Source organism: Limulus polyphemus, unplaced genomic scaffold (genome assembly GCF_000517525.1).
Source record: "Limulus polyphemus unplaced genomic scaffold, Limulus_polyphemus-2.1.2 Scaffold721, whole genome shotgun sequence".
Lineage (NCBI taxonomy): Eukaryota > Metazoa > Arthropoda > Merostomata > Xiphosura > Limulidae > Limulus > Limulus polyphemus.
Window position 1 is genome coordinate 131,284 of NW_013666331.1, and position 9,542 is coordinate 140,825.

Here is a 9,542-nt window from a genome sequence, read left to right on the forward strand (position 1 = left end):
CAGACATACCGCTGTGCCACTGGGGGCACACCAGTAGTATTATCAACCACTGTCTAAAAGAATGTGATGTTGTGCCAACCCCCAGTTTCTTCCACGTCATCCTTCATTCCCGTGAATCATTCCAACTTAGAATGTTAGAATCTCTCGCTGTTAAAGTTAAGAAAACCAGCTCTCAACCTCTAGATGAGCACACTGCCACTACTTCTTCAATTGTGAAAATGTAAACAAAGAGCAGGATATGAAGTTCGATCGTTGCTATCTGTTAATGTAAAAAAAATAATAATTCGATCAGGTTTATTTAAAATATATAAAAATGTGCATCATTACAAAGTTTTCACCGAAACTATATAGTCACATAAACATCTGCATATATAATCACTCAAATATATTTGCTTTTCTGACTGACAAACACTTCTCACGTGTATTGCCAGTTCAGCCGAGAAATATATCTTTTGTTGGGGGTTTTCTTGTTTATTTATTTTTAAAGATTATATTCTAAAGCTGTTCTCAGTTTAAACCTGACTGATAAAATCTAGGTGAAGATAAATTGACATGTAACACCAGAGGACATAATAATGTGGTATTTATTTTCGGATGGCAGTAATTTATTTCTCTTAAAAGTGACCAAGATAAGTCCACTGAACAACGGAAGATTTATCAAAATATTTACTGCGAAATACTTAAGAGAAAATTAACCCAAATATACAATCACAATAAATAATCTTTATTTAAAGACACACGGTGAAAACTGTACTTAACAATGAACAGTCGTTTTTACTGGAGTTAGGTTTGAAGATGTTCTTATTTATTTGTATCAGAAATCGTAAGAAACAATCATTCTGTTGAGATCTTGATCCAAACTGTATACATCTCACGTCACTTGCTTAACTTGTCAACACCAGACTCACCCAGAGCGACTGGTCATTCTCAGTGAAACATACTAGTAAGAGAAGTCATTTACCTCAAGAGATTACCTAACTGTCAGTAGAAAAGATGACTGTTTGGAATTACCGCTGTAAATATTGTTAAAAAGGTAAAAAAAATATATTGACTAGCTATACTGATGGTCAAATTGATTTTGAGTTTCGCTCTAAATACATAAGTTATTCTTATCCGAAAGTTATTATCATCGTGTAAGTTCATATATTACATGTGCTACTCCAGGTGAATGACACGAAACAATAGGTAGCTAGAGCAACAGTAGCACAACGACCTTCTCAATCTATGTGTTATGTGGAAACTGCGCATATCTCCACAAATAACAAATTTTGAAAAGTTCTTATATTAATAAAATGGGTAGGAAATATATGGTATACTACCCAGTGGTTCAGCGGCAATTCAGCAGACTTAAAACGCTAAAACCGGGTTTCGATACCCGTGGTGGACAAAGCACAAATAGCACATGGTGTGCTTTGTGCTATCAAACAAACCAGACCATATATCATAATAATACCATAATAACTCTCTTATATGTTCACAAAACTTATAATTTGCTCGAAAACTTCGGTAAAGTGTGCGACTCAATCTGTTGACATTATAGTGTCTAACTCTGCTCATAGTTGACTAACTTCCTTCCCTCGAGTTTATTACATGATCATGGTTGTTATTTTCTTGCAGAACTGGGCGGGGCCTAACAGTTACTGTGCTAGGACTGTGAATCAAGAACGCGCTTTAGAACTATGGATGAACTATAAAAATGATGGCGGTCAAAATCCACTATTCACTCAGACAAGAGTAGGCCAAGAACTGGCGATTGGTGTTGGTGACTATCTGCCTTCCTTTTAGCCTATCAGCTTAAAATTAGGGACGGTTATGCGCAGACAGCCCTATATGTCTGGACCTTCCCTGGAACAGTATGCGACTATGTGCCTTACTGTATAGAAGTGACGTCACCCCTTCCCCACTGTTTACGATGTATTGTATTAATTACTATCCAACACTCATGCGAATACTAATATTCAAAGTTTTAAGTGTTATATTCTAAATTATCTATTATTCGAAGTGCTTCCTGTACTTATTAGGTAACTTTTCGAGTCTATTCAGCGAAAAGTTTAAGTCTGTTTTATGTGAAAACAGCTTATTGGTATATATCGGTAAACCTTACATCCTAATAATTGTTTCCTTTGGATATGAAGGCAGGAAGAAAACGTGCAGTAGTAGCATGCTCAGTCTGATTGTCGAGCCAAATCAACATTACATTCGCCTTTGTTCTCGGTGTTTACAAGTTTAGTCACGTTATATCTGAACCAGTTTACTACTGGCTGTTGAACAGAGGAGAACTACAGCCATTCATTCGAAACCTAAAGCTTGGAGTGATCAGATAATGTACTGTGTAGCAGGAAGGGAGAGCAGTTTGTTTATAGGAGTTAGGTTTTTCTTTCTGACCACCTTTTTGGTCATGCGCCTAGTTTATATAACATATAATTCTCTTCTCATATTGATAAGAAACAACAACAACAAAACCGTAGACTAGTGTGTTGGTTTTCAATAAACAGCAGCTCTGTGCGTTATTTCAATCACATTTCAACACCTCAGTCAGGGCAAAAACAGTAAATGTTGACTGGTTGCGTTATTGTGTATTAATTATGTATATTAGGTCTTCTTTACGTAAAAAGTGACAACATGAGGAACGCTTTTACTTACATAGACAAAAACACATATGAGTGTGTGTTCAAGACACTCCTAGTCTGTGGCTTAAGATGTGATGTTGCGATGATGTGTTTCCCGTAATAAATCATGACTACATTAAACAGAAAACACTGGTACATCAGGAACAGAGAGTTATTACCATGGCATTACGAGCAAGAAGATCACAAATACTAATATACTGTGGTGTTTGGGATACATAGCAGCACTCCAGCTGAAGTGTATGAACCCTTTATCTTCCGAAACTTTATCACCATTTACTAAACATGTACCTCCTGTGGACTGAAGAGAACATGTAAAATGTCGAAACTACTATCTATATAAATTTGGCATTGTTTCGCTAGTGTGGATTTAATCTTTAATGGGTTATATACATATATATATATCGAAGAGACAATTAACTCTTAGTGTATATGTGTTGTCTTTTATACATGCCTTCGATTTTCAAAATGTCCACATGCTGGAACATTTCTACTTAAAGTATATCAATAAATTAAATGAAAAATGTGATTACTAATACTTATCACGACGTTAATTGCTTTTCACTTAAAAACTGTTTATTCACAAAAATGTCGAGTTCGTGGCAAAGTTATGCTTTCTTTAAGAGCTTTTTTTTTTTGTCAGTTTATGAAGAATGTAGAAATGGGATAAAGTTTCTTCCGATGTGGGGCACAACTTTTTAACAAAGCTTGTGACTTGAACCCCTATTCTAAAATAAGCTTTTGTGCAATTTTTGAATCTCTTGGTGAAGGTGATGGAACACACACAGAGACATTGTACTGAAGAAGGTTTAGCTTGACAAGTAAATTCCAAGTGCAGCCAAGGCCACAGGGGTGACCAGGTTGCCCAGGTCTTTGGTCTCAGATATAAGAGAAGCATTTAGTCTGTTCTAGCATAACTATACGCAAGCACAAACTCGCCTCTATGGCTCATCTTGCGTGTATATATATATATATATGTCCACAGTATTTTCTTTTGAACCCCTGTCACTCTCAAATACGATCGCGTCTTGGGCAAGCATGCAGCCACGCGAATAAAAATATATCATAGCCAAGAATTAACGATTAGAAAACCAAAAGTTAGAGATCAAATAAAGTAGACAAACAGGACGGCATAAAAAAAATACCCAGCTGTAAACACGCAAAGGTGGAAATACATTTGGATGTTATTGAATTAGCAAAAAAAATTAACATAATGATATCAGACTCACACGTGGCTTTGACACTCTTCTTCATTTCAGCAAAGTGACAAAAATTATGAGTTTTTATATATATATATATAATCAAAGTATTTGAACTACTGTTATTTATTCTTTATGCTTTCTACTAGTGTTATATTAAACTGTTATTTACCATTATATATATTTTCACACACACTCGTAGTTAGGTTTATTTATCACTAATATTTTAATCGACAATAAATTATTCAACAATTTACTTAATGCAAATTATTAGCAACCTGAAGTGAAAGAAGTAACACCTAGGTCTTTAAAACAAATAAATATAAACCACAGGTATAAGTACTATCCATAACAGTCATGTTATTCAACTTTGGTTAAACGCTGTGACATGTTGGTTTCGTTAAAAAGTAGCTTTAAATTTCAAGGATTTTTCGGGAATGTTTATTGTATGTGGTTATACACCACATTTTTCTAGAGTTTAAGAAATCCCCTATATATCAAACAGCCCCACTTGATAGATTTCTTTTATCACCTCCACCATCGTTGGTTATGTTTTCATCTCTATGTGGGTGTGTATTTGTCAGCACGTTTTCGAGAGAAAACGGCTGAATGGATTTGGACGGAAATTGGTATACATTTGGACTATGATCCAGCTTAGAAGTGTTTAGTACTTGGAGGGTCAAGGTCACAGCGAGATCACGAAAATTCAAAATATTCCACTCTGTTAACACAGGGACTGATTTTTTAACACTATTTTTGTTCCATAACTCAGTCAAAAAAGGATTGGATTTTAATGAAACTTAGTGGACATATGTAGAATATTATTCCTCATTGTCCTGCCAAAAATGGTCCATGTCCGTTGATAACGACAGACATACGGACACATTTTCGTATATTTTGAGAGCCGAATATGATCAATGCTGCCTGGCGGAAGTATGCGCTCTGCTGAGTGCCCCTCTAATTAATCATGATACAATCCTGCTTTGTAACCTGTTCAACTGCCAATTTATGCAAAATTTTAACAGTTGTTGAGGTCGTGTCTTAAGTTATTTCTATTGGTTTTTATTATTTTTACGTCAGGATTAAATTATTATGACAGAAATCTGAAATATTTAGGCTTTAGCCGCTTTCTTCCGAGATAACCAAATACTCTAAATTTGTCTTCATTAGTTCAAATGGGTCGTAAAAGCGTGTACATCATATAAGAATAAGATATTGAATTAAGTTAAGTTGCCACCAAAGATCACATTATACTTGTTACTAAAAGTAAGAAAATTAAAAGTACATAAATTTTACAGAGATATTTTAAACATAAGTTATTGATCACGATATGAGGAACTGAACACGACGTTACAACACACTGTACATAATGTTTGAACACTTCTCTGTGTTGTCTTTTTTTTTTTTCCCGGAGAATATAAATATTTTTTATAGAATTATTAGTTGAATGGAAATATCAGAGAAATGTTGAGAAATTAGGAACTTGGACTGGCGATTCAGCAAAAACTGTATTTTATTAATACCTACATAACTTTATACTAAAAAGTAAGTTGTTAGTGGGTTTTCAATATTTTAATATAAAATCCATCTTAATATGCATTTATAACTCGTAATTATAACGTCTATAATTATGCTTTTGTTCTTCCCTGATTACAGGATCTATGCTTTTACAGGAATTACTATGATTAAAAGAGAAAATAAAATATGTCGAAGAACAATAGACAAAGAAAAAATGAAATAAAAAGGGAAGGGGGTAAATTATTTAGAAACATAGATTAAATTAGAGATATAATCTTAATTTTGAAAAATCGTACCGAAAGAGGAAAGGGAAATCTTTTGGTTTGTCATACACGTTTATTTGATTTTGTTTTATTAAACTTGATTGGCTTGTTTTTTTATTTTACAACAATATTTCAAGGATGAGAAAAACTCAATTCATCATTTATGATATTCTAACAAACATTCTTTATAATAACAAATAGAAATTAATTTATTTGAAAGAACAAATATCTTTAAGACTCTGGATCGCGGACTCGAATCCTCGTCACACCAAACATGCTCGCTCTTTCAGCCTTGGGGGCATTATAATGTGACGGTCGATCTCACTATTCGTTGGTAAAGAATAGCCCAAGAATTGGCGATGACTAGCTGCCTTCCCTCTAGTCTTACACTGCTAAATTAGGGACGGCTAGCGCAGATAGCTCTCGTGTAGCTTTGCGCGAAATCCGTAACAAACAAACAAACTTTAAGACTTTTTTTTTAGTGTACAGTTATTCTGACGATGGAACTAAGTACGCGTTAAAGACGAATCATTACTTTTTTTGGGATGTCTAGCTATTCTCTTTTCTTAGTTCTTCGATAACCATAATAAATTTACATCTTTTTCCCCCATTTTTTTGTAAATACACCGTATTATTAGTATGTAAAAGTAGTTTTTTACATGTTCAATAAAAACAGTTAAGTTATTTTTCTTGCATAAGCGTGTAGAAATTCTTACTAAGTAATTTTCTTGCAAAAAAATTTCCATTGTATAATTTCATTTTCTGTATAATTACAGAGTCAAAAAAGGTCCACGTCATCAAAACGACTTTTGTTTAAGAAGTGAATTTTTGGTTCTAATGTTTGATTACTAACAAGCTTGTGATTGTTCCACATAGGTGGTGTCTAAAGTCTTATCTGCTGATTGCAAGGTTCTTAAAGTTAAAAACTATTTAGCAAAACTAGAGAGGCACTCAATAAAGCATATACCTCCGCCGGCAGCATTAATCATATTCGGTCTTCAAAAAATACGAAAATCTGTTCGTATGTCCGTCGTTATCAACGGACACGGACCATTTTTGGCAGGACAACGAGAAATATTACTTTACATAAATCCACCAAGTTTAATCAAAATCTGATCATTTTTGACTGAGTTATAGAGCAAAATAGTGTGAAAAAGCGGTCTCCATGTTACCAGATAGGATTTTTTTTTCGTGAACTTTATCCTTCAAAACTAATGACTTCGCAGTTGCGTCATATCAACTTTAGTCCAAATCCATTCAGCCGTTTTCGAGAAATCTTGCTGACAAACACACACATGCACAGGGGTGAAAACATAACCTCCATCCACCTTCGGTGGCGGAGGTAAAAACATTTTTCAAATGAATATAACTTAGTCCATGTATCATATCGTAGCGCCCACCAGGACCCGTGGGAGGGATAGCAGCAAGAAAAGGTTTAGTAGTAGGAAAGCATAAATGTTATTTGTTTTGCAGAGAGAGAGAGAAAAAAATCAAATAATACTCTTGTAATTTCTGGAAATTGAGAAACACATGAACATTGTGATTTAAATATTTGTCAAGTGCAAGTTCCTTGGAAGTGAAATCTCCCAGCAAAAATTAATCTGGAGATATCTTCAATTTTTGTCATTTACGATCACTTTCTTTTTTAATTATTGAATCAAGAAAATAGAAACAAATTAATAAATTCATTATGGCATATATTCAAATGGTCTTTATTTTTGACCCATCTCTGTTGCAATTAAATCATGACTGTTAGACAGGAGGATGAATCTAACATGCTGATGACAGCAAGCAATGTTTGTTAACTAATTAGGAACACAATGCAAATAACTAACATTCGTTGTTTTCACTTTTTCACTGTAGTAACTTGTCATCGTTACAAGTACATTACATCATAAAGCAAGGTAAAATGGAAGATTCCTGAAATCTGTAGTAATAAACAATGTAGTGTCAACTACACACCTGACTGTATGGTCAGACGTTGCAGTGTAAACAAATTGAGTTATGTCATGCACCTATTGTAGCACCATACAGTGGAGTTTCATTGGATTGGAACACACACTCTACAGTGTCATCAGACAGTGGAATCTCAACTGATTTAACCACATACCTAATTGTAGTGTCATGCAATGTAGTGTCAGTGGGTTTAATCACTCATCTGTCTATAGCGTTAGAAAATGTAATGTGAACGAATTGAAATATGCACTTTATTGAAGTATCAGGCAATGTTGCTTTAAAGGATTGAACCATGCATTTTATTATTATTATTGTAGCGTCAGGCAATGTACTGTCAATAGATTGAATCACACTCTTGGAGTAGCATTAGTCACTGCAATGCCAACGGATTTAATCACATCTTCAGAGTAGCATTAGACACTGCAATGTCAACGGATTGAATCACACCCTTAGAGAAGTGTTAGACACTCCAATGTCAACGGATTTAATCACACCCTTAGAGAAGTATTAGACACTGAAATATGTTTCATTTTACTCTCAGTAGCTATTCATCTCCTTGTTTATCTGTTTCATTACTCTATCTATTTATTTTCTATTCATCTATATGTATCAGTAAATATCTTTATATGCGCCTTCACTTCTGTGTCTATTCACTCTTCTATTGGTTGGTTGTGTAGTTGTCTATGAACAAGTGAAAGTTATGTGAATGTGTCAAAACCATGTTATTCTGATATGCCAAAAAAAGTGTTTACTACGCGTGAACAGAACGGTCTGGGTAAAAAAATTTACCAGTTTAACAGAAGAAATAAGGAAAAGACAAATATGATTAATTAAAAATTGTTTAAAGCAATGTCAATTTTGTTTACAAGATTGGTTGTTTAATGCAAGTCTAATACAACATATTTGGTTCATCCAAGCGACGTCATTGTTAATAATAACAATAATAAAATACGGTAAGAAGTATGAATAAATATTAGCTTACCAACCGTGAAGGGAGTCTTGGAATCGCGTGTATTTTCTGTTGTTGTAGTACAAGGTTATCCTCTCTTATCTGACCAAATTCAAAAGCATTTATTATAAGTTTTAAAATCGTGATTTTTCACAGCTCCTTTATCTTTATGAATAAATATATTGTCCAGTAGTTACATTTTTATTCGTGTGCGTGTGAAATGTTATGTTTCAGCTTTGCACTGCCAAGACGGGTAACCCAAAGACCTACCCTATTAAAAGGCATCTGGTAGCCATCTGTCATTAGAATGCTGGTTTTAATGATGGAAGCATGTACTACCGTTAATAAAATTAAACCTATGCCTGTAAACAACAGTCCGTGGGTACTTTCAAGATTGAAGTCTGGAGAAGAATGTTCTATAATCTGCTATTTGATTAGTCTATTCTGTATATATATATTACTAATGAACAGAAATAACTTATTACGTCATCCCAACCTCTAGTGGACTAGCATCAGCACGTCGGAGCCGCAGCTTGCTAGTGAGAAGTCCGTTGTAGGTAGTGTGGGTGAGAAAAAAAAAGATATTAAAATGCAATGTTTTTGCCCTTGGTTAAAGGAGAACTTTCTTTTGTAAAAATGTTGGAATGACAACAGAACTCGTTAATTAATTTGACAATATTAGACAGATAATGTAATATAAATATTAACGTACTCTTGAGCTATAACAAGCATGCACGCAAGTAACAGATAAGAAATGACACAGAACAACGATACTTTAATAAAGCTTGATACAGATGTGAAATGACACAGAACGACGGTACTTTAGTAAAGCTTGATACAGATGTGAAATGACAGTGAACGACAGTACTTTAGTATAGCTTGATACAGATGTGAAATGACACAGAACGACGGTACTTTAGTATAGCTTGATACAGATGTGAAATGACACAGAACGACAGTACTTTAATAAATTTGATACATATGTGAAATGACACAGAACGACGGCACTTTAGTAAAGCTTGATACAGAT